Genomic DNA, 24,761 nt, shown 5'->3' on the forward strand with positions numbered 1-24,761 from the left:
AATCAAACTTGTCCTTTTGGAGATTTACTACATAGGTAACCCCAGATTCTCTCTAAGTTTATTCATTAATGGAACTAGATACATGTGTTTATAAATAAATTTTGGATTTACATTTGTATATTCAATTGCTTATTCTATTTCAGCCTGATATACTTGAGCTACTTTCGGTTCTAGCCTCCTAGAGACAATATTGGAAAATAATTTTTGTTTGGGATAATAAGAATTGAAGTATTTGTCTAGCACTTACTGAGCACTAGGGCAGATACATTATACCTGTCTCCTCCTCTAAAAGGCAGTTCCTTTAGGGAAAGAAACATGTCTTTGGTTTGTTTTACTCTCCCAGTGCTTAGCACAGTGTTTCAACCATAATAGGAACCCAGTAAATATCACTGGTTGATTGACTGCAGGGCAGTTGAAACCACTAATTTCCTGTAAAAACAAAAATTGTATGGTCCATTTCAAATGACCGTAAGCTCTGACCCCAGGTTCAACTGATGGAAATGTATTTTTGAAATTCCAGCATTTATCAGAACAGAAATGAGTCTCTAACATTTCGCTTCTGCCTGATTATACAAGTGAACCATTTGCATTCAAGAAAACCACTCATTTTAAAATATTTCAATCACAGCCCATGACAGCTGATGCCTTCCATGAAAGCCAGGGGCACCCAAAAATTTTCATTAGGGTCCATAATTTAACAAATCCTATAGTCTATGCTGTGAAATGATACAAGTGCTGAATCTATTTACCACTGTTGAATTCAACAATAAACCCAAATGAAGAGGATGAATTTTGAAACAAGGCCTGGGAGACCCATTTAAAATGGAGCAGCTCACTAAATCTACTTAGGTTCATTTAAATCGAACACAAGGAGAATTTTAGAGGAGGAAAACACTGTGCAACATCAGAACCATAATTACAATGAGCACACGATAAGTTCACTGGGCTATGGAAAGAAATACATAGTTCCGTCCAAACAAATAACACAAAGAAAGGGTGTCAGAAATAGGAAGTGGGTTTTTACCACCATGCTTTGTAAGTAATGATTAAGACCTGCAGTCAGTTTCCCCTAACGATTGGAGCCACCACCTAGTTACTTCCTTAAGAAGCAGCGTGGCCTAGTGGAAAGAGCGTGGGCTTAGGACTCAGGACCTGGGATCTCATCTCAGATCTGCCATTTGCCTGCTGTGCAAATCATTTCATATCTCTGTGCCTCAGTTTCCTCATCAGCAGATTAAATACCTGTTCTCCCTCCTATTTAGACTGTGAATCCCCTGTGGAATAAGGTCTGTGTCTAACCTGCACGAACTACATCAACCCCAAAGCTTAGTAGAGTGCTTGGCATATCCCAAGTGCTTAACGATTATTTTTATTATTGTTGTTGTTACTGTTACTATTCTTGTTCTTTAACTTGGCATGAGGAGCGCAAAGCTGATTAAATCAATCTGGCATCGAAGATTTGGGTCAATGAACCAAGATTGGGCCAAATAGAGTTCCCCTGTCTGGACATTTGTTTCATAAAAGAAGTGTGAGAAGTGCACAAACAACAGAAAAGTTGATGACCAAGATTAGGCCTAAGAGAGTTACACCATCCAAACATTTGTTTCATAAAAGAAGTGTGCAAAGTGCACAAACAATAGAAGAGTTTATGGCAACACACAAGCTTTCAAAGGACGATGAGATGGCTCAGATTACTTTACCCAATCTATCCTGACTGAAGTGAGGAGACGGGGATTACCAACAGATTGAACACTTCTTGAGGAGAGGGATCACATCCAAAAATTCTACTGAACTATCCCAATTACTAAGTGTGAGGCTCTGTAGGTGTCCAATAATCGATTAACTGAGTCATCTGGCTCAATGATCAATGTAAGAAGTAGCAGCATGTCATGGTGGGCCTGAAAAGCAGAAGCTCAGGAGTTGTAATCCCAGCTCCTCCACGTGTCCGCTGTGTGACCCAGGACGTCACTGCACTTCTCTGTGCCCCAGTTACTTCATCTGTAAAATGGGGATTGAGACTGAGTCCCACATGGAACAGGGACTATGTCCCACCCCCATCTGCTTGCAACCAGTTCAGTGCCTGGCACATAGTAAGCACTTAAACACTATAATTATTAGTAGTAAAAATCACGCTAGCAAAAATCAACCAATGACATTTATTGAACGCTTACTGTGTGCAGAGCGTTGAACTGAGCACTTGGGAAAGTGCAGTGCAATAGAGTTGGTAGGCAGGATCCTTGCCCACAAGGAGCTGAACAGTCCACAGAGGGACTTTATCATTTTTACTGAGCGCCTACTGAATGTGCTTGGGAAAATGCAAAACACTGTCCCGGCCCACATGGATCTTACAATTTAACGGGCAGTCTACAAAACAGACCACTGGATATCAAAATGCTGAACTTAACTGACTTGCATGACTAACCTGGCTCTACATTAACTAATTAATTGCCATTTCTTCCCTCACAGTACTGAATAGATCCACAGACACTGAAGAACTGAAACAAACCATTTGACACAGTTTGATTCAAAGGCACCTTTGCCATCTGCTGCACCCCTCTCTTACTTGCTTGTTACACTCTGACTCACTGGGAGCCAAGCTGGAAGGGATGACAAAGTGTGACAATCCACAAATCACCATAACCATCACCAATTCATTCACTCCGTTACCTTATACTCACCCGAGCATTTAGCACAGTGCTCTGCACACAGTAGGAGCTCCATAAACATGACCGATTGATTCATGCAGGTTCTCAGGCTTAAAGTCTAAGGCTCAGGGCTCTACCCGTAAAGAGCCCGGGCTTGGGAGTCAGAGGTCGTGGGTTCTGATCCCGGCTCCATCACCTGTCAGCTGTGTGACTTTGGGCAAGTCACTTAACGTCTCTGTGCCTCAGTTACCTCATCTGGAAAATGGGCATTAAGACTGTGAGCCCCATCTGGGACAACTTGATAACCTTGTATCTCCCCCAGCGCTTAGAACAGTGCTTGGCACATTGTAAGCGCTTAACAAACACCGCCGCCAACTCCCCCATCATCTTCGTCACTCGGAAAATTTGAACACATTCCTACACACACTATTTTTCACCAAATTGTGGGAGATTATTAGTGAAAGTTATTCATATCAATCTTGACATCCATGGGCATCTCTTTCAGAATCTAATTATAAGAAAATGTACATCTATTGCATGCTTGATAGGCTGTTCACGGCTACTTAGACACCATCTTTGTAAAAGACCAAATTCTCCGGAACTTTAAGAACGTCCCTAATTGCTTGCATTCATATTGGATTGCTCATTCTTTGCACGGATTTCAACAGTGATGAGCAGCTTGAGATTGTTAGCACAATGCTTTTCATCAAATGTAATTATGAGGTGGCGGATTTGATGCTGGATGAATCAATAACCCTATTTGACGTGAGTGCTCACTTTTGTCATTTTTTTGTCCCCGGAAATATGACAAATATTCAAAAGAAACAGCACTGTAAAAAAGTAGAGATAATTGTTCTGTGTCTTAAAATAGTTGACCCTGTAGAAATGCTCCTCAAGAAATCCATTAGTCTTTTTATATTGGGTTCACAGTAATAATAGTCCACAGAATACAAGTATTAATGGAGTTTTGGATAATCTTAGATGATAGTCTCAAAAGGATGAAAATTGTTAAAGAAAAATGCAAATGCTTCACAAAGGCCCCCCAATTTCTAGCTTTAATACGCTTTCTCTCATGGTTACTAGGATCTTTTCTTCTGGTATCATAGAGGAGTCTGAGCATATTAGTGCTGAGAAGAAATGTGTTTAATCCCCCAGGATAATGTAGAGTAATAGGATCACTTCTCCTGCTACTCAAATTTCCTATTGTCAGGCTGTGACAGAATGAAAAGGGACATATTAACCATTGAATATGGTTAAACTGGAGAGCTTTCAAAATCAGAGCTAAAGCACTATTCAAGTATTCAGAATAGGAAGAAGCTATTTGATTCAGGCAATATATCATGCCTACAAGCTATCATGGGCCATGCCAGAAATAAAGAAAATGGTGCTTTTCTGGATGACAGTCGGCTAAAATCACAAGGGGCAACACTACCTTCTTTCTCTCCTTATGGAACTCATCTCGAAACTCCAAATGTCACTGAATGAAATTCTGATGAATACTGCCTACTTCAAATTTGAGGAGGTGTCAGGAAAGTCAGGTGGCCATTCAAAAGACTAGAAGGAATCTGAGTGCCATTTAAGGTAACGGGTACTGCAAGTTCCACCTCATGTTCAACCCAGCGTCAGTAGGATTGGAGCTGGTGTATTGTGTCCCGGTTGAACTCTAGTCACCAGGAAATAGCCAGTTTTGTTTCCCAGATTAAGTTGGGAAGACCTCAGGGAAAACTTCCTTGCCTATGCCCCCTGGTAGTGTCAAGAATGATGGACAGCCCCCATGAGCCTAAGCAAGAGGTCTTGCGCACAGAGTCACTCAAATGGCTGGATTCTCGAGTTCCCCCACACTGCCAATGAATACAACAGAGATGAGAGGCTGAAACAATCAGCCAGAGTGTTAACTTAAACAACCTAGTTAAAAGCAACGTGGCCTATTGGAAAGAGCACGGGCCTGGGAGTCAGAAGGACCTGGGTTCTACTCTCGACTCTGCCAGCTGTCTGCTGTGTGACATTGGACAAGTTACTTTGCTGTGCCTCAGTTACTTCATCCGCAAAATGAGGATTAAGATGGTGAGCCCCACAGTGACTTGGGTATCTACCCCAGCACTTAGAACAGTGAATGGCACATAGTAAGTGCTTAATAAGTACCAGAGTAATAATAATATAATTGATAATTATTATTATTCTTAAACCAACCATCCACCAAGAATTCTACTGATACTACAGCACACAGATTGTGGGCTGGATGGACCACTGGTCTGACCTAGTAATGCCTCTCTCTCGTGTTCTTAAAAATCCCAAAGTGCTCTCTATCAGTCAAGATAATACCAGGCTTCCTCAGGCAGGTACGAAGTTGGGACTTAGTGGTGTCATGCCACCTGGCTGGAAAACTGAATCTGCATACCCGAGCACCACCAACATTAAGTTGTCACAGACTCCGATTTGCATTACAAATACGGTTTGGTATAGAACAAACATTCACCCAAGGATAATGGAAATACAAATGATTGAATGAGAGTGTACTGAAAAATTCTGCATCTTGGATTAATGAGAAATGGAATGCGATAAAAGGTGGCTTCTGAATATTTAAAGACAGGAGAAATCACATGAGTATTTGAAGAGGGGTAGGAGTTTAATGCTAAATTACAGGGGAAAATGAGATACAAAATATTAGGCTGAATATGTTATGTTCCAGCAGAGAGATCTATTCCATTATGAAATAATCTCCCACTGGAATTCCTGTATGAAAATAAAGCGCTATATTTGTGATATTGATTTTCCTCCTGCATAAAAAGTGATTCATTGAATCTTGTATTTTGGAAGAAATAAGCCAAGAATAAAGCTTTGATAGATCACAAATTGGATTACTTCTTTATAAGAGCTGAATCGTTCACTGATAAACAAAATGTCCTAAGCCTAGAATTTATAATGTGGTTTATACGAGATGTCCGGTGATTATCTGGTGAGCAATCATCGTACCATAATCACGGCGGTCAGTTTTATTCTCCATTCATCATCAACATCTTGAAGCATTTGCAAGAACTTTAATGAGTATGTCTCCACTAAAGGTATGAATGTAGATGTTTACCTTTGCTATCCAAAAGGCATTTCAAATTGAAAGATGAAATGTAGTCTGGTTTAATTTCTCGGGGTCTGGGTTAGTACATCAAAACAAGTTATGATCTTCTTGAGATCTAAATATAAGAAGCCCTAATTTTCAAGCTGGAACCAAAAAAATATATAACTTTACTCCACTGAAAGACTGACTAGCTCTACTGCTGTGGGCCAATTGAGAAGTGGGTACGGGGCATGAAAATAATGTAACTTTATTGCCAAATCAAGAATCTACCTTTCCAGACTTGACCTCTCACCTCTGCAGTCCCATATTTCCTCCTATCTTCAGCATCTCTACTTGAATAATAATGTTGGCATCTGCTAAGCGCTAAGTGCCAAGCACTGTTCTAAGTGCTGGTGTCCAGCCAGAACTTCAAACTTAATCAATCGATTATATTTACTGAACACTTGGGTGGAAGACACTGCACTAAGCACTTGGGAGAGTATGACACGGCAATATATCGAAACACTCCCTGTCCACAACGAGCTTACAGTCTACAAGCATTATTATAAATAAATAAATAACAGATATGTACATAAGGGGGTGGGGTGGTGAATAAAAGGAGCAAGACAGGGTGACCTGTGAGCAGGGAATGTGTCACTTCTGTATTTTTTGTCTCCCAAGTAGTTAGGACAGTGAATTACACTCAAAAGGCACTCAATCCGTGGCAATTATTTCTACGGCTATTTCTTTTTTGGCTTAAATTCGTGGCACTCTGCAATGGTAGGGGAGGTGAGATGGAGATGGTGGAGATAATGGAGATAATGATTTTCCATTTTTATTCCAAAAGAATCTTAGGAGAAAGGACCTCGTTGAAAATACCATTTTTATTATTTCACACATTAATCGTCTTAATGACTCATCCTCTTGACTCCTCCAAGTGTATCTTTTGAAATACTCCAGGTTCCCCAATCCTACTGTAACGTAAGCTTTTCCCAGGCCGGCTTTTGTTTTCCAAAAGATTAAAAAAAAAAAAAAGATAAAAGGGATAAAAGATGAAAGACTCACTGAATATCCTTATTGATGGACAAAAATAATAATAGACCAACCCCTCATTTTCGGCCCACTGTAGCACAGTTTCTATTTCTGTGAAGTGAAGATGAAATTATTTTTCCAATTTTCTCCCTTCCTGTTCCTATATCAGAGGAAGTGAGAGGGAATGAAAAACCATGAGCATTTCGGGTTTATTACTGTGACTACATAGGCTTTCCCCTCCCATGAATGACACAACCCATAGGAGGTCATCAGCTCTTCATAAATTGTCTGATCTGATGTACCTTTCTCTTGGTCAGGAAAATTCACAGAGCTCTTCCTGGCACATTATCTCTGTAATAGAACATACCTTTCGGCTTCAAAGCTCCCTTCCGTGTTAATGATTTTCTACGGGGCTCCTATTCGCTAGATGCTTCTGCATTTTAGTAAACATCGGATATCGGTGGGGGGAGAAAAAAGCATTTTTATTTTGTTCACACTAAATTGGGTTGCTATTATTTGCTCTAATTATGGGTGTTCTTTCATCCCTTCAGGAGGGTGAGAATACTGAAAACTTTTCCCTATGCTATGGATTTGCAGGGATCGTAGGGTGAAAGGCATCACCGTTGACACTAAAGAGCAGTTACTCAGGCTTCAAACTGTTAATGACCTGAAGGTTGGCTCTTCCCCTTCAATAAGAATGAAGTCAAACCGAGAAGTAAATAAATTTGCATTGCTGTAAGGAGAGGTCTCGACTCCTCAAAACACTTGGAAATTTGGGAATGGGCAACGAGAAGGAAATTGGAAGTACCATGTTCTGGCTACCTGAAAGGGGCATCCATAGCTATAAGGAGCATGCCAAGGGATGTTGATCCCTCTATCCCCCCCTTCACCTCTCCGCAGCTAAACCCTCTTCTCCCCCCTTTCCCTCTCCTCCTCCCCCCCTCCCATCCCACCCCCTCAGCGATGTACTCGCCCGCTCAACTGTATATATCTTCATCACCCTATCTATTTTGTTTAATGAGATGTAAATCACCCTGATTCTATTTAGTTGCCATTGTTTTTATGAGATGTTCTTCCCCTTGACTCTATTTATTGCCATTGTTCTTGTCTGCCCGTCTCCTCCGATTAGACTGTAAGCCCGTCAAAGGGCAGGGACTGTCTCTATCTGTTGCCAATTTGTACATTCCAAGCACTTAGTACAGTGCTCTGCACATAGTAAGCGCTCAATAAATACTATTGAATGAATGAATGGATGTCTGAGGTTGAATCCATTACAGGTGGTAGGAGCTGGAGCCTCTCTGCATGTTTGCATGTAGAACTGCTTTGTCTACAAAATAGCTGTCCTACTTTCTCTTAGAAATGAGCCTGTTTTCTAGGTTGAACTAGACTCTTGGTCCACAATTAGTTTAGCAAGGTTGTGTTTTGCAGCACTGTTCTAAGCACTGGGGTAGATACCAGCTAATCAGGTTGGACACAGTCCACGTCTCACATGAGGCTCACAGTCTTAATCTCCACTTTACTGACGAGGCACAGGCACCGAGAAATTAAGTGAATTGCCCAAGTTCACACAGCAGACAAGTGGCAGAACCAGGATTAGAATCCAGGTCCTTGGGACTCCAAGGTCTGTGCTCTATCTACTAGGCAACATTGCTTCCCAGCTTCACTGAGACTCACCGTCCTCATCTGTAAAATAGGGACAAGATTCTTGTTCGCCTTACCGCTGAGATTTCGAGGTGTGTGACTGTATCTGATCTGAATCCCTTGTTTCTACTCCTGAGCTAAGAACATCACTTGGTCTAGAATAAAGTGCTTAACAAATATAATTGCTAACCAATTGGATCAACAGCAAATTGGCTTCCATTCCCTCACTCTTTCCATATTCATCTTCTTAATGTTGGTATTTATTAAGCGCTTACTATGTGGAGAGCACTGTTCTAAGCACTGGGGTAGATACAGGGTCATCAGGTTGTCCCACGTGGGGCTCACAGTCTTCATCCCCATTTTTACAGATGAGGTCACTGAGGCACAGAGAAGTTAAGCGACTTGCCCACAGTCACACAGCTGACAGGTGGCAGAGCCAGGATTCAAACCCATGACCTCTGACTCCCAAGCCCGGGTTCTTTCCACTGAGCCACGCTGTTCTTGGCAGAACTGTTTCCATTTCTACCTCTGTCACCCTCATCTAGGAAATCTATCCCCATCTTCAAGAAGACCTGTTCTCTATAATCTCACATTGTACTGGGTATGCAAAAATAAAAAGAAATGGTGCAAAGAGAGCTGCAGACCCTCTGAGATTTTTTTTTTAAAAAAAGGCAACAAACAATTTCTAATACCTCAATGTAATCCCCATTTTCCTCTTCAAAGCATCTCATTGAAGTTGTTGTAAGAAATTTTTCTTTAGTGAATCCCATAAAAAAAAAAATCATGGAATTGATGAGTATGCTGAAATGCAAGCACAGAATCATCAATTAAGAGGTAGTTTGATTTAGGGGATGGTGGTCCCAAAGTGACAACGGTGATGTTGTGTGCAGGTATGGATAATATGTAATTTATGTTTGAAAACACTGGTAGTTTTTCTTAAAGGGACACTGGCAAAAGATTTAGGCCCACTATCCGACCAGCTTTTATTGCCAACTAAAATTCATTCCCACCTCTCCTTCAAAACCCAGAGAAAGATTAGATTTGTTTCCTGATGATAGATTTATTCATTCTTAAGGGACATCATGGTAATGAACTTTCTTATTCATTATGGAGACATTATTTATTCAATCTCTGTCAGAGCAGATTTGGCTAATTCCATTATTAGGCCATTTTATGTTCTCCTTCTAAATGGAATTGGGAACACAATAAATTTGTAATTGAGTTTTTTGTGTGGTTCTCTAGGTCTTACATAAAAGAATGATGGAGGAAAGGTGTCGCCATCTTTCACATAGTCATCATCACTGTGGTGATTATTAGGTACTTGTGTCAAAATATTGTATTCTTCTGCACAGAAGGGAGAGAGTAAGATCCTCCAGAGCCAGACTCAGGTCTACTCAGGTCTAGTGTACTCTCCTAAATTTTCTACACAGAGTAAGGGCTCAATAAATACTACTAATTGAATCATGCCCCTGTACGCATATCCCCTGTAAGGTAATAACAACAATAATGGTACTTGTTAAGTGCTTACTATGCGCCAAGCACTGTTCTAAGTGCTGGGGTAGATAAGAGTTAAGCAGGTTGGACACAGTCCTGCCCCACACAGGGCTCACACTCTTAATTCCCATTTTACAGATGAGGCAACTGAGGCCCAGAGAAGTTAAGTGACTTGCCCGAGGTCACACAGCAGACATGTGGAGGAACCAGGATTAGAACCCATCTCTTTCTGACTCCCTGCTCTTTCCACTAAGCCACGCTGCTTCTTCCCACCCTCAAGGCCTTATTAAAATCACATCACCATAAGTCCTTCCCCGACTAAAACCTCAATTCTCCTATGCCCTCTCCCTTCCGTGTTGCATTTGGATTTGTACCCTGTATTCATCCCACCCTTAACCCCACAGAACTAATGCACAAATCTATAATTTATTTTAATGTCTATCTTCCCCACTAGGACTGTAAGCTACTTGTGGAAAGAGAAATTGCTACCAAATCTCTTATACTCTCCCAAAGTATTTACAGTGTTGGGCACACAGTAAGAACTCAATAAATACAACTGATTGATACTTCTGCCAACACAGACGCAAAATGATGATACCGATGATAAAAGTTAAGAAAGGGAAACGGGCAGAGAAAGGTGGACAGAGAGGTGCACCTTCCTAGAGAACAAAGAGATAGAATCACATCCGCGGATGGAGAGTCAGAGACTGACTGACTGAGAAGTCAGAGACTTAGTCAGAGACTAAGTCAGGGACTTAGGTGGAAATTGAGAGGCAGGACAGTGAGCGACATAGGCAGAAACAAACTCACCAGCAGGGATGATATATTCACACCAACTCACCTGGACACACACCCAAAGTGGATGGATGAGAACTCTTGGATTTTTAGAGACCTTTCTGGGCAGTTAGAAGAAACACATATATGTCCATAAATTGGAACTGTCCCTGCAAAACTTCACAGCCTGCCTTGCTTCTCTTACTCAGTTTAAATGGTTAAACTTCAATGTTTGGACTGACACATGGTAATCTTAGGCTAAAGTGATCCATCCATCACCTGGTTTCATGCCGACAGCCCAGTTTTCAGTTAACCACTCCCCTGTCCATTACTTCTTCATTACCATCTTTGTTTACTGAAGGAGCAGCCGTCTCTCTCTGCCTCAGTTCCCGCACCCAGGTTTTATGGCTCGGCCGTTACGTAGGGGCTGAGAAGGCTCTGGGGTAGACATACGGTGGCTCTGGAACATGGAGTAGGGGGCAAGTGGTGCCTCAAGCAAAACCCACCAGGGTCTGGCAGACTTCCACAAACTGCTCTGCATGACACTGCTACGTTGTGCTATAAGCCCAGTATAATGCTATGTTTCTAAGTCACTGGCCACCTTGGTTTTGCCCCCACATCATTTTGGGACTTGCAGTATGGTATTTCAGGTTGCTGGATAATTGAACTTTGACCTACTCCATGTGCATGTTCCCTAACCCCCTTCCTGTATTCCTTCTCTTTCTTTAGCCAAGAAACCACTATAAATTTACAGTTCCTTCCCTTCTGTGCCTGTCACGTGCAATCACCTAAACTTTCTACTTCCCCTCTATCAGGCCAGAACACAGTTTTTGTATTGCACTCTCCCAAGCGCTCAGTACAACGCTGTGCACATAGTAAGTGCTCAATAGATACCCATTTCTGGATTGATTTTATAAATAGCCTTCCATGGGCTTTGGAAATCTGAGGGTAGGAGCCCAGGAGCGTTGTATTCAAGGAATACGCCTCCAGCAGAGAAGCGCCCTAGTTCTGAACTCAGAAACAACCATCACTTTTCTCAAACAAGTAATAATAATAATAATAATGTTGGTATTTGTTAAGCGCTTACTATGTGCCGAGCACTGTTCTAAGCGCTGGGGTAGACATAGGGGAATCAGGTTGTCCCACGTGGGGCTCACAGTCTTAATCCCCATTTTACAGATGAGGGAACTGAGGCACAGAGAAGTTAAGTGACTTGCCCACAGTCACACCGCCGACAAGTGGCAGAGCTGGGATTCGAACTCATGAGCCCTGACTCCAAAGCCCGTGCTCTTTCCACTGAGCCACGCTGCTTCTCCCATTCTGCAAAAGCACTAAATTTAAATCTACTAACAAAGGTTCCAATCTCTCATCATCCAGGAATGTGACTTCACATTTGCAGCCTATGGTAAATATCTAAATTTTTTTTCAGAATTATAAGGTGCTAATTTGGAGAGGGTTTTTAAAAGATGATACCATTGGCTTTATAAAGAAAAAAATACCCTGGATAACTACTCTAGTATATTTCTATACTAGAATGCATTTGTCCATATCGATTATGGAATTTTTCAGAGCCATGTACATTTCCTGGCAAACATTTTAAAGCCAATAAATATGCAGTGCTATATTCTGTTTCTAATGCCATAAATCATCGGGATGGCTGGTTGAGAAATAAAAGTAGTACATAATATCCCATACCTTTAATTTCAAAAGTAATAAATCCCATTAGCCCCTTGTAAAGTATGCTATTGACACAAACTTGTACCTTCTTGTGTAAAATAAATAAAAGCATAAAAATGGATAGTTACACAAACCCCAAGAGACAAACTTGTGAGCACTGTGTGGGATAGGCTCTGTGTCCAACCTGACTGACTTGTATCTACTCCAGGCTTAGAATAATGCTTAATGCATAGTAAGCCCATAGTAATAATAATAATGATAATAATAATGAGGGCTTAACAATTACCATAAGATAATTCAAATGACAAATTTCTGCACTTGGGAATTTCAGCAGAAGTTGATATTCTGATCTCAATAGCCCCTGAATCATGACTCGAAACATTTCCCAATATACAGATTTCAGAACAAATATTTGAAATGTCGAGGCAAAGAAGAAGCACAAGAAGGTAAAATAGTCAGGTAAACTGAAGCTAACCCCTTCCACCTGTCTTTTAGAAAGGATGATTAATGCTGAGTGTGCACTTGGAAGATTAGGTGTTGAGGGTATAATGATAACATATATTTGTAGTATCTGTTAAGTGTTTACTATGTGCCTACCACTGTGCTAAGCACCAGGGACAATACAATACAATCAGGATACAATACAATAGGAAGCAGCATGGCCTAGTGGATAAAACATGAGCCCGGGAGTCAGAAGGATCTGGGTTCTAACCCCGGCTTCGCTACTTGTCTGCTGTGTGACCTTGGGCAACTCACTTCAATTCTGTGCCCCGGTTACCTCATCTGTAAAATGGGGATTAAGACTGTGAGACCCATATGGGTTGTTCCAACTTGATTAGCATGTATCTACTCAGTGTTTAGGACAGTGCCAGGCCCAGATTAAGTGCTTAACAAATATCGTAATACAAAGGACATCTAGAGTCCTTGTCCCTTATAGGGCTCACAGTCTAAGGTTGGGGGAGAAAATGTATTAAATCCTTATTTTACAGGTGAGGAAACCAAGGCCCAGAGAAGGAAATTGACTTCACCAAGGAAGTAGGTGGATAATCTCTACATCCAGTCTGGAATTGAAACTGATTCCATTTTTAGCTCCTGAAAGAAGGGCTGGGAACCATTAACACCCACCAGTAAAGTTCTAATGCAGTGGCCATCATCAGCAGTTGAATCCAACACCTATCTTATTTTAAAAAACATTACAGAACGTGTTCCCAACATCCTCTCCCTTCCCATCCCCTCAGCACTGTACTTGTCCGCTCAACTGTATATATTTCCATTACCCTATTTATTTTGTTAATGAAATGTACATCGTCTTGATTCTATTTGGTTGCCATTGTTTTTACGAGATGTTCTTCCCCTTGACTCTGTTTATTGCCGTTGTTCTTGTCTGTCCGTCTCCCCCGATTAGACCGTAAGCGCATCAAACGGCAGGGACTGTCTCTATCTGTTGCCGACTTGTTCATTCCAAGCGCTTAGTACAGTGCTCTGCACATAGTAAGCGCTCAATAAATACTATTGAATGAATGAAAGATTTAAAATCCTTAGCTTTTCTATTTTGAATATGGGCAAGAGAGAAGATATAGGTCTGTGGTCTACTTTCTAACAGTACTGAAATTTGAAAACCCTGCTTTGAAATATTTACTGATTCTATAAAAAATGTTTAAATTTATCCTTTGAATAATTCTCCTCATTTCCTTTTCGAAATGAGGATGATTTCATCTTTGGTCACTGCATGTCGTCAGAGGGAGCGAAATGAGTTGAGCGGCAACTCTATAGTTTAGTCATTCTGATCTGTTAAATGAAAAATAATTGCGCCCAACCAGAAACCGACACCGCTAAATTCTCATAAAGAATGCTTTCATGGATTGTCTTTGTTTCGGCAACCTTTCCACTAATTTGTTTCACAGGATATGCGGGCAGAAAGTGATTTCTGATTTTCTCTAAGCTAATCAAAGTGCTCCTGGAGTAATCATTTCTCATTTCTCATCCAAATGTGCCATGCTCCTACCTCATTTGTCATCAAGGCTGGAAGCCTAAAACATAAAATGGGTGAATTAGAATGCTTGGCAGCAAATGAAAACTTTGATGTAATTGGCCTCTCAGAGACAGGGAAAAGAGAAGAGAAATCAAGGAGCTACACACTGCTGCCAGGTCATAAACTCCACAGAAATTACCAGGATGGGAGCACCAACACAAACACAAATAACAATAATCTTAGCAGATGAGGGGAGTACCTGGCAATCCCTTAAGAAAGAAATTCCACACTTAAACCAGAACTCTCAGGGTAGAAGTGTTACATAGACCACCTGAACAAGGTGAGACGAGTATTCAGGAGTAAACAGTGGGAGATTTCAATTAGCATCACAAAGAAGGGTGTTTACCTCATCAGTAAGACAGATGTGGAGGTGAGACTTTTGGAGAGGATTAAGTGACCACTTTTGGGAATTGCTGGGCCTTGACAGAACCACCATGAAATGCTCGATTTGAGTCCCCGCGGCTGCGTACAAGAGGTATGAGACAGCATCTCTTCAATAATGACTGGGATACAGTCAAATTTAATCTTCTCTTCATAGGGGAATGGGAGAGTAAAAACAAACGGAGGGTATGTCATCTTAGAAATGAAAACCATGTATTACCGAAAAACAAAGGACTTGCTAAAAGCCTAGATGCTGTGAAACTACAGCACCCTGGCATCCCAGTAAAATGGGAGCCACAAGACAGAAAACCATAGAGGACCCAAGCAATCAAACAGAAGTCCAAGAAGAGAAAAAGTGGTCAGAGGAGCAACATCCTTGGGAAAACAGAATGCTCATCCATGGGACAACAAGAAAGTTGCAAGAGAGAGGTGAGGCAGGTACATACAGGAAATTAGTTTGGCAAGCGTGAATTTGGAGAGCATCTTACAAGAGATGTCAAAGTTCATATCAAAGCCACCTTCAAATCTATCAAATGCAGGGAGTCAACTGGAGCACCAGTGAGATGACTTGATGATATAAGGATAAAAGGTGCACTCAGGGAAGAAAGGAAACTTGCTGAGCAGCTCAAGGAATGACTTAGTTTGGGCTTTACTGATGAAGAATTAAGTCTGCACACTCAATCAATTATACTTAATGAGCACTTGCCGTGTGCACAGCATTGTACTAAGTGCTTGGGTGAGAACACTTTGACAGAGGTGGTGTTCACGTTCCCTGACCACAACAAGCTTACAGTCTCACACCCATTGCGGGCGGGTCAGAGGAAAGGCATCTGAGCGTGATGACCCCACCAGCTGTTTTAGATCCAAATCAAATCACTGCTGCCTACAGATGAGTGTCCGGAGGTGTTCTTCGAAAGGCAGAGAGGGGATGGCTGCTCAATAAATCCCATGACACCAGTATAAGGGAAAACCATTGGAATTTAAGAGTGGCGATATCAAAGAAAACAAAAGGAAACAGTTGTCCACACAGATCATGGATTTCTAGGGATGCAGAAGGCTCAGATTAAGTAGATACATTCCATTTAACATCACCAATGTCCTGATGCCCAAGAGGATAAATAATAATAATACAGTAATAATAATGATGATATTTGTTAAGTACTTACTATGTGCAAGGTACTGTACTAAGTTCTGGAGTAGATACCAGATAATCAGGTTGGACACAGTCCCTGTCCCACGTAGGGCTCACAGTCTTAAACTCCATTTTATGGATGAGGTAGCTGAGGCACACAGGAGTTAAAAGACTTGCCCAAGGTCACACAGCAGACAAGTGGAGGATCTGGGATTTGAACCCAGGTCTTCTGACTCCCAGGCCCCTGCATTACCACTAGGCTACGTTGCTTCTCATGGGTAACCATCACACTGTCACCTCTGAAGGAAACAGAGGCTGGATGGACCACTGATCTGACTTAAAGCACACCTTACGGTCTTATTGCAGGAGGCTATAAAATCTCCCGAGTGTTCACGAGGAGTTCACGAGCCAAGGAGAACCTCTATTCACCAATCAACCTCTATTCACCAAGATTGGCTCAGGAAGTGACAAGCCTATAAAAATGTTGTCACCATTATCATCAGTATTTTTATACCTTCCGCATACTGGACTTTATACAGGGAGTTACTACTACAACATTCCTCATCTGAGACTCTCTTGTGATACATCACATAGAACTCTCGTTCCACAAGAACACGCTGGTTTTGTAGCACCTGAAATCTCCCTCTGCTCCCTCTCTCTCTCCCTGACACCTCCCCCAGCCCTTGAAGTATTCTGATTGGAATTCTCTGTTGCTTTTCCATTTGGCATTAGATAATGACAACTCTTGAGTGGATAAGCCCGAAGTGTGAAGAAGAAATATTTTCTGATATATATATATGTATATATATCATTCAAAAATTTATTATTGGACAAACCTTTCATTGCTATTTGATCATTCTCTGAAGGCTGACAGAGTACAGGCACCCTAGTAAGTACTACGAGAGAAAATGTAAAGGATGAACAAGGCTTCATTTTCCGCCTACAGGAGGCTCACAGTCTAGGAGGAGGTTGGAAGGAGATGAGCATGAGGAGAGATGGATGACATAAAGCAGAGAGGACTTGAGAAGACTAAGAGCACCAGGATGGCAGAGGATAGTGATATAGGTTGTCTCATTTTAGTATGTCCTCTCCACTCTGGTTAATTTTGATATAACTGATCTCTGGCAGGTCATTCACAGAATCTACTCTGGGGGTAATTTTGGTCTGATACCCAAGAAGGCTTTGACAACTGCCATCTTCCTTCTTCTAGTCCCCGCTCCACAGTGAACAAGCAGCTTCCCTTTGTCCAGGGAATGTGTTTCTTCTTTCTGTTGTCCTCGCACAACTGACAAATCAATAGTATTTACTGAGTATCTATGGTGAGACGCTGTACTAACTGCTTGAAACAACACAAGAGAATTAGTAGACACAGTCCCTACCCACAAAAAGCTTATAAGCCAGTGAGGCATTTCCTTAGGAGGTGCTCCATAAACATCACTGATTAATGGAGGGTTGTTGTTGTTTTTCTATGTCATCTCCTCTCTTCTGAAAAGCTGATTGGATAATGTCCAAATGGATGAACACAATCACCAATCAGAAGTTGTCCATCCAACCGATAGATACGGTTTGGATCAAAAGGGACGGGGCTTTGTAAAGCCGGAATTAGGTCTGTTACTCAGGTAAGAGACAGGAGTCACCTTAGAAAGCAGGACTAGTGGTCTAAGACTCCAGAAACGTTCATTTCATCTAAATGATGAAATCCCCAAACATGTTAAATTGAAGTTTCCTATTACATTTTCCTATGCAGACTGAAGCCCGAACGATACATTCCTAACCAAAATATAACTTCAAGATAATAACCTTGCATAAGCATGGTCACATTTGGGAATCGAAATCTCTAGATTCCAGCTCAGGCTCAAAAGCCTAGTTTCAAAAAAGGGGGAAATTCAAAAATAGAAAAATCTCCCTCATGGTATGTGGCTGAGATGAGAAGAGAATATTGCATTATCATGAAATTCAGAAGAAAAATCAAGTTAGTGTAGAGAAGGCATTTAATACCAATTTAATCTAATAAAAATAAGGGCCTAGATAAGAAGTCTGGTTAGAGTGAAATACTGTTTCTAATGAAAGCAAGGTCACAGTTTACTTGATTTGATGGAATTTTTTATTTCGGTATAGAATCTCAGAGTGCTGGAGATGGTAAACTGCATATTTTAGACTAATTAGGATGTAGATTTGATGAGCAAGCCTTTCCTTTACTGAAATAAATGTGGTCAGTGGCCCTTCATATTTAATTGAGGTCACCACTGGATTTTAGTAACAGCTTATTTCCAGAAAGAATGGTGTAGAATTGAATTGTACAAATTAACTAATAATCCTTACAAATCCTCCCAACTAGACAAATACCAAATTGTATCTTTCCTTTGGCAAGACACGTCCGTGACCTCTTTGAAGTGATTAGTATTTATTTCTATATTAGCATATCCAACATTTTTAGCAGGAGCTTGTAGCAAGTGATTTCCTGTATTGCCTGATCTATAACTTGACAGGTGAAACATTCTTTCGCTGTCAGTGCAATAATGAGATTGAAGTTTGTCTTTCAGTGTTTCGTTGTATAATCACTCTTGGTGAATGCAAACTTCAGGCTGTGGGTCTTCATCATTTGCCCACTGTTGAGGATTTCTTTCGGTCGTACTGCCGTGAATGAATATTCAGGATATTTTCTGTGTAAATCATTTCTGGATAAAGCCTCCTCCTCCTCCTCCTCCTCCTAACTTCCCCAGTGATTCAATCATTCAGTCAATCGTGCTTACTGTGTGCAGAGCACTGTACTAAGCACCTGGAAAGCACAATACAGCAACACATAGAGAAAATCCCTAACCAACAACAGGTTCATGACACCTCCACCCTCTCCAACACAGAAGTCATCCAGGTTCCTTGCTGTCTTTCACTTCTCATTTTACATCTCATAATCTAAATCCTCTTGTTTTTTCCTACATCCACTCCATCAACTCTACCCTGATCCAAAATCTAGACAAACCAAGGTTAGACTAATCTATCAGCCTCCTTGCTGGTCTCCCTCCCGCCAGCTTCTACCATTCACAATCACTACTCCCTGCTCCTGCATGGCTCATCTTCTTGGACCATAATTCAGTACGCATCTCTCTCCTCCTCAAAGCCCTCCACTGGCCTCCCGAGTTCCTTCGCACCAATCGAAAACTCTTCACACTTTGGTTTTTAATGGGAAAAAAATGCAACTTATTACTCCAATTTCATTACAAAATGCCTTTGATGTTGCCAAAACAACTTCAAGTTTTGTTAGTTATTTCTTCTCATGTCAGATCTAGAATACCCCACCACATATTTTGACCCCCAAAACAGGTACTTGAATCAAAGTAGATTTTTCCCTAAATTATCCAAATCACTGCCAGCACAGGCTGAGCTGTGAGCTAATGCTCAGCTGTGAGCATTAGCTGATGTAATATAACCTTCCTTTCCAGAGCCTTGCTGAATATCTCTTAATTGGTAGCATGAGACATTAAAAATGTCCACGTAAGTCTTTAAAAATGTAGAGAAAATTGAAACCTAAAAGATTATTTCAATTTTTTTGCATTACTTTGTTTACTGTTATATTTTGGCACAACATCTGCTGGTATTAAATGGAAATAAGTGACTATTAAAAACAACAGGATGCTCTAATGCCTGGGGCCCCTGACCAAGCTTTGCTGAAAAGTCCTTCTCAGCTCCCCAAGTCCAAAAAATCACCAGGATAGACAAAAGGCAAAACATACATTTCTCCTTGATTTCACCTACTTGGCACAGAAGTAGAAAGCTCTCTTTTTTACCCTAATCCGTGAGGGTGGTATAATAATCAAAATGAAATAGGCTCTACTCTGCATAATCCTGAGCTATAAATCACTCCAAAAGATAAACTCAGTAGATTTCCACAGATTAGAGGGATCGGCATGTATTCCTCAGCTCCCCGAGCCACACTTCTTTAGAAAATATTTAGACATGTGGAATAATGAGGAGGGAAAACCTAATAGGAAAAGATTCAATCACCAAGATAACTTGACTTGGAGAAAGAGCAGAGTGACAGGTGTTACCTAGATAAGAGAAATTTGAAAAAGAGCACAACCATTCTACTTGCTCGAAATATGGATAAGGGTTATAAGGAAAAGGCCTAGAGAATTCAAACAGTTTTCAGACAGCTAAGTGGAGAGAAACAACACTTTACATAAGAGAAGGGCTCCTGAGTTGTGAGTGCCTGGAAATATTTTATACCCCAGTGCAGAGGCCTTAGATTTTGGTTAGAGCCATAGTATTTTTCATCTCTTCCTTTTGAGGAGAAAATTCTCATCCATATTGGAGTCCGTGGGAGATGGCGGCTGAGTCACTGATTTTCACTGAAATAGAGATTCAGAAAAAGGCAGGGAGGGTGTACGGAATTAGATGGGGCTTGCTCCTAATCCAATTATTTCCTTAAACACATGGATAAAGCTAAGCTTTGGCACTGAAATTCGAACCAGGCACGAGGATCTTCAAACACCCAGGCATATCCACAGCTGTAGAGAAAAAAAAGCCTCCAGCTACTTGAAACATACCTGACTCTCAGAGGACATGACGTTTTTCACCTGTGGCGGGGCCTTAGAAAAGCTGCAGCAAGTCCGGAAAGACGACGATTGGTGAAGTCCTCCGGCAAGGAAATGCACCCTGTCTCCCAGAAACTGAATCTGAAAGAAGAGAGAACATTCCTGTGAGGAATTGACTGAATTTTGATGACTCTCCCTTTACACTCCCCACTACGTCCCTCTACTCAAGGTGTGGAGAGAGGGTTAGAGAAAGGGATGGAGTGATTACAAGGCAATAGACACTTAACAGGTCTTTGTCTGGCTCTCATACTAAAAGAGTGAGCTGGCAAGTGTGACCCTGACAACTGACATTTAAGAGCTCACCCCTCTTTTTTTAAGCTATTTAAGTGTTTACTCTGTGACAGGCACTGTACTAAGCGCTGGGGTAGACACAAATTAATCAGATTGGACACAGCTCGTCCCACATGGGGCTCAAAGTCTTGAATCCCCATTTTACAGATGAGGCAACTGAGGCAATGAGAAGTGAAGTGACTTGCCCAAGGTCACACAGCAAACAAGATTAGCTACCTGGACCTTCTAATAACCAGACTTGAGCTCTATCTACTAGGCCATACTGCATCTCATTTGGAGAGGAAACGACAACAGGTGGAATTCTCGGGACGGTTGCAAACCTTGCCTGCATGAAAGCCAGTTTGAAAATTTCTGGAAACGAACCAAGCCCCTAAAATGCTTTTTTGAGCTCTAGACGGGGGGGCTTCCACCTCCAGATACAGATAGATAATTCCATTTTGATTTATAATGCATAGATAGACAATCGTGCTTTGATTTATAATTCAGGGGCGTGACAGTGGGAGCCAAAGTTGTGGAAGAGAAAAAGTCCATGAGAATAGCTCCGATGATAGCCTCCTTCCGTACTTTTGTGTGAAGTGACGCTTGGAATTAATTTGTCATCACTATTTCATTATTAGAGCGACGACGAAAAAAGAAAGCCAACATTGTCCCAGACAGGAAGAACAGGCATCATTTGTAAGCCTGGAATGAAACATTTAGAAAGCTTAGCACTTTGTAACAAAAATGTAATCTTAAAATTGACAGGTGATGAATTTTACAAGTACCTCGGTGTATGGAACACCATCAGGAAAATGACAAAATGATGAAAGAGAAAGTTGCACAAGAATATTAGTGGAGGTTGAAACTGGTGCTAAAAAGTCATCTGACTGCTGAGAACATCATTAGCGCTATTAACCAACCGGTATGCCATACCAGACCTGCATACTCAGAGTGATTGATTGAAACGCAACTGAAATACATGTGGTGCAGTTGGTCCGGAAAACAAAAAGAATATCGGTTTTGAGCAACCAGAAAGCTTCTTCTAGCATATTGAAGGATGAAATAGATCTTTTCAGAAAATAGGGCATAGAAAAATATGTTTGCATGCCCTTGGTTCCTTAAAGACAAAAACGTTTTGGGCTTATTTTAATGTAGTCCAAGAGTTTTTTGTTGCGGTTGGAATGGATCCCCGAAGGATTGCTTTGGTGAATGAGATGGGTATTCATTCATTCAACTGTATTTATTGAGCGCTCACTGTGTGCAAAGCACTGTACTAAGTGTTTGGGAGAGTATAGTATAACAACAAACCGACACATTCCCTGCCCACAGTGAACTTACAGTGTAGAGTTCACTTCTATTACAATGTAAGGTACTTAAAGGGAGGAAATAATAATAATGTTGGTATTTGTTAAGCGCTTACTATGTGCCGAGCACTGTTCTAAGCGCTGGGGTAAACACAGGGAGCTGGGAAATATGTCTTTTACCTATGTCGTTCTCTGTTAAGCTAGTGGTACGGGTGCTCTGCACACAGTGGGTGCTCAAATAATACTGTTTCATTAACGAATGAATGAATGGATATGACCATAGTGGCAGGCTTTAGGGTAATAGATTTGCAGACTCCAATCTGCCTCCTGATTGGCCTGGTTGCCCCTGACCAATCTTCTCCCAGGGTGTCGGCCTCTCCAGAGACACACTAAACTATGAGCGTTCAAAGCTAAAGCACTGCATAAAGATAATAATTATCGTGGTATTTGTTAAGCACTCACTATATGCCAGGCACTGTATTAAGCGCTGGGGTGGATACAAGCAAGTCGGGTTGGACACAGTCCCTGTCTCACATGGGTCTCGGTCTCAATCCCCATTTTACAGATGAGGTAACTGAGGCTCAGAGAAGTGAAGTGACTTGCCTCAGGTCACACAGCAAACAAGCAGCATGGCCTAATGGCAAGAGCACGGGCTTGGGAGTTAGAGGACGTGGGTTCGAATTCCGGCTCTGCCATCTGCCTGCTGTGTGATCTTGGGCGAGTCACTCAACTTCTCTGTGCCTCAGTACCTCATCTAAAATGGGGATTAAAACTGTGTGCCCCACGTGCGACGACCTGATTACCTTATAGCTATCTCAGTGCCTACAACAGTGCTTGGCACATAGTGAGCACTTGAATAGCATAATTAATATTATTAATTACTAAGCAGGGATTAGAACCCATGACCTTCTGACTTCCAGGCCTGTGCTCGATTCACCATGCTGCTTAAGCTAGGACCTTCAGAATTCTTTAAAAAGAGGACTCATGTCCTTTGTTCTCATCTCACCTAACATTTTAAATTTACAAATAACAGAAACTGGGACCCCCAGGAACTCTCAGGAGAAAGGGAGCTCTGGTCAGTAGTAGCAACCAACATACTATTTCCCACAATTGCTTTCCAACACATTGCCCTTATCTGCTTTGCCCTATCCTTTGGTCAACTATTTGGCATCAGGGGTGGATTTTTGTTCCATTCAAAAAGAAATATTTCCACTAGAGAAATTCATCCAAAAAACTAGTGTTATTCCTTGAGCTGTTCACAGCACTTACTTACATATCCGTGATTTATTTTAATGTCTATCTTCCTCTCTAGACTATACGATTCCCTTCTATTCTCTATCTACAGCCACTCCCTTGGAGAATTCATTCGCTCCCATGGGTTTAACTACCATCTCTAGGTGGATGATTCCCAGATCTATATCTCCAGCTTGGATCTCTCTCCTTCTCCAGTCTCGCATTTCCTCCAGCTTTCAGGACACTTTCAGGACATCCAGCTTTTGGATGTCCCGCTGACACCTCAAACTTAACATGTGCCAAACAGAACTCCTCATCTTCACACTCAAACCCTGTCCCTCCCCATAACTTTCCTAACACTGTAGACAGCACTACCGTCCTCCTTGTCCCACAAGCCTTTAACTTTGGCATTATCCGCAACTCCTCTCTCTCTTTCAACCCACATATTCCATCTGTCACCAAATCCTGTCAGCTCAGGCTTCATAACATCACTTGAAATCTGCTCTTTCTTCTCCATACTAACTGCTAAAACATTAATCCAAGCACTTATTCTATCCTGCCTTGACTATTGTATCAGCCTCCTCGCTGACCTCCCTGACTCCTTTCACTGCAGTCCCACACTTCACTGCTGCCCGGATCATTTTTCTTCACAAACATTCAATCCACCTTTCCCCACTCCTCAAGAACCTCCAACGATGGCCCACCCACGTCAGCATCCAACAGAAACTCCTTACCGTCAGCTTTAAAGCACTCAATCATCTTGACCCCGCCTAATTACCGCCCTGATTTCCGACTACAATCTAGTTCTCATGTTTCACTCCTCTAATGCCACCCTACTCACTGTACCTTGATCTCATCTATCTCACTGCTGACTTTTAGGCCACATCCTACCTCTGGCCTAGAACGCCCTCCCTCTATACGTGACAGACCATCACTCTCTGAACACGGGTTACCTTTAATGAAATGGTAAACACAACCTCTGCATTTACGTTGTACACAAGCTATCATTATTTTTCAGTGAGTAAATAGAATATGCCCTGTGAATTAATGATGTGGGCAGGGGGGCAGGTTAATACATCATCAGTTGGCTAGACAAGAAAACTTAAGGAAGATAAATTTCCAAAGACAAAGGTCTTCTCCTAAAAGCTGGTAGTCATTTAAAATTTTTAAAATTCTGTTACCCACGTTGAGGTACTCCATATTAAATGGAATGGCTCCGTTCCATTCAAATTCCATTCAAATGGCTGAGGAGGCTGGTTTTCCGTAGTCAACTTTTCGGTCTAATATCCCATATTGTGCATAGATATCTCTCCCGAAGGAAATTTTACTAAAAATAGGATACTTATGAATGTAGTCAAGCTTTTGAAGTCTATTTTCTTTGTGGTGCAATAACGTATTCCAAATACCACTTAAACATCATCAACTTCATCATCGTTAACAGTATACTTAGCATCTATGAGCAGCAAACTAAATACGTGGTCCTCACTGTCTATGAGCTTACA

General features: G+C 41.4%; 1 long non-coding RNA gene across 1 annotated transcript in view; it reads right to left on the bottom strand.

Annotated features, from left to right (window-relative positions):
• The window catches only part of LOC120638794, a 285,479-nt gene that overhangs the window by 69,831 nt on the left and 190,887 nt on the right, over positions 1–24,761 (bottom strand). The window contains exon 7 of the long non-coding RNA XR_005660742.1: positions 20,405–20,533. This is a non-coding gene — a long non-coding RNA (uncharacterized LOC120638794). The remainder of the gene's footprint in view (positions 1–20,404; positions 20,534–24,761) is intronic.

This window comes from Ornithorhynchus anatinus, chromosome 14 (assembly GCF_004115215.2).
Source record: "Ornithorhynchus anatinus isolate Pmale09 chromosome 14, mOrnAna1.pri.v4, whole genome shotgun sequence".
Taxonomy (NCBI): Eukaryota; Metazoa; Chordata; class Mammalia; order Monotremata; family Ornithorhynchidae; genus Ornithorhynchus; species Ornithorhynchus anatinus.